The sequence below is a fragment of the Montipora capricornis genome, chromosome 10 (genome assembly GCF_036669925.1).
Source record: "Montipora capricornis isolate CH-2021 chromosome 10, ASM3666992v2, whole genome shotgun sequence".
In the NCBI taxonomy this organism is placed as follows: domain Eukaryota; kingdom Metazoa; phylum Cnidaria; class Anthozoa; order Scleractinia; family Acroporidae; genus Montipora; species Montipora capricornis.
This window is the reverse complement of record NC_090892.1, coordinates 48,710,222-48,712,721: the sequence shown is the minus strand read 5'-3', so window position 1 is coordinate 48,712,721 and position 2,500 is coordinate 48,710,222.

Here is a 2,500-nt window from a genome sequence, read left to right as displayed (position 1 = left end):
AAGGCCATTCGAAAACGCACATATTGCACATTGTCGGTAAATTCAGTCCTTTTTTTTTAAGTGGCGAAAAATTTGTTCAACGAGCAACACCTGGAGTGAAAATTGTCATTCTCCAGTACAAATTCAACATTCTATCAAATTTTAAGACACTTTTTAGTTCCGGATAAGCAAGTAAGTTGTAGTGGCTACTATTGTTATTGCGCAATTGTTCTGCGCATCTCGAGATACTCCGCAGTCACGAGATACTCCGCAGTCATGCGCTAAAACTGCTAACAGGTGCGTTGGCAATTTTAACTTACTAACTTTTTGCATTCGGTAAAAATAATTTATTTCATTGCCTTAGTATGTGCGCTTTGAAGAGACAACTTCAGTAAACCATCGCTAAGTTAACTGCCGCACCTGACTGACTCTTCTCGTCAATTTTGCGTATGATTACCAATCTTGTTCTTTATCAATAAATTAAGCAACAGATGAAACGGGCGAGCGGAAAATTTTCTTTTTTCGGACAACTTAATTAGCAACATTTCAGTTAGTATGTTTTCTAGTTATTGGCTTGCAATAGTTTCTCAGTACACGTCAGGATCTATAAGGAAATGTCAAATACGGCGTGCAAATGATCTATTTTCAGACCACCTAAATTATCAAAGTAAACAAGAAAGACAAAAAAACAGATGTTAAAGTCCTCCTTCTTCAAATCCCAAACGGCGTTCCTCTTTAACCAGTAACCGCTACACTCTCAACAGAAACATGAAGCGGAATTGCACCAGACCAGATTGGGAAGACCAACAGATCGCATTCACAAGCATCGCATCCGCCTTCATTATCGCAAGTGCCTGTGGGAACTCCCTGCTTCTCAGAGCTTTTTGGAAATTTTCCAACCTGCGAACTGCTTCTAACATGATTGTAATGAGCTTGTGCGTTGCTGATAGTTTGATACCTATCTGCTTTATTCTCCAAATCATCTCCACAGAGATAAAACATAGATCCAACAACGGCCGGATTCATTCTCTTAACTTTTGCAAAGCAAGCGCGTTGTTCAGCTTATTTTTGACCACGGTCATCATTCTTCATCTTGTTCTCTTTGCGTTATCACACTATACTGACCAATCGCCTAACGCTGATCGCTTCCATTGCAATGTGGCTGTGGGCTGCCCTTGTAACTTTGGTCTTTCCGCAAGCTATTTGGTTAAGAAACAACGACAACCAAGCCCTTCGAAAGCTTGTTCCCGCTTTTTCTCCATGCCTAAAACTCTGCATTAGGTCAGGGGGAAAAGAGCGAAAACTCACCCAGTTGCCGTCGGAGACGACGGAAGCGTATACGATTTTCTTTTTGCTTACAATTTTAGGTATCCCGTTGGTGACCATTTTATGCTCGTACATCTACATCTTCAGAGTGTCCCATAACCATCGAAAACAGATCCGAACACGGTACAACAACCGAAGAATATCCACTATAACACAAGAACTGAAAGGGGCTCGCATCCTGGCCATTATGGTCGCACTTTGTCTTCTGAGTTTCCTCCCACTGTTCTTATTTAGCAGCCTCCGTATTGCCGATTGGCTTCCAGATGATCGTCAGAAAAAGGGGGATAACTTTAGCTATCGCAAGCTCATGAAGCAAATTAAGACGTACGCATACATCTTTGCGTTGGGTTTGAACGCCATTTGCAATCCTCTTGTCTACGGCTTGGGAAACCAGCAGCTCAGAAGCGCTATTCGAAGACTGCTTAAACGCACTTAAGTAATCAGCCCTGCATGACTGCCGGTGAAGTATCTCGCTTTAACATTTCAGGAGGACTAACTGATAAATGACTGTGAAGACATGAAATTTAGTTTGTTTTATGCAGAACTAGCCTAAGAAAAATGGTTAAGCCAGGAAAGCTATATCTTACAAGCTATCAAGTTTTAACTATTACCGTCTTTTGGTATCTTCTAATTTCGACTGTTTCATTAACCTTGTAGAGTGTAAATGGCTGAATCCACACAGTGACTTAGAAGTTAGCGATTTTAGCGAACCGCTTGTGAGGGTGTTTTTTTCCTTAGCCGCTCACAAAGACTTGTGTAGTATGTGTGTATTCTTCATTGGTGTTGTTTTTGTAAATAAAGTAGTTTGTTAATTTTTTTTCGTATGCGGCGAACATAGAAAAAACAACGATCAATCAATGTTCAAAACAGTAAACCCTAACCCTTTTTAAGGTGGCGAGATAAAAAACTGTAAACAGGTGAACGTGATTAAACTATGTACTTATTGATTGAGTGTCTCAAGTCGCCCCGCTTTATCTTCTTTTTGGGTTTGTACTGTTAATTCATCTCGGGAACTCTTTCCTATTATCATATGGCCTGTGCGATCCCGCGCGCGCTTTCATTGCAAAACTATTAGGAAAATCCCCGTATGAGGGCCGTACGCATTAGAGCAAGCAGGGCCGGAAAAAGCCGCATGGCCCTACCAAAAACACAAACTGCTCCGTGCGATGCAATTTTAGGGGATTTTGGTCGCTTC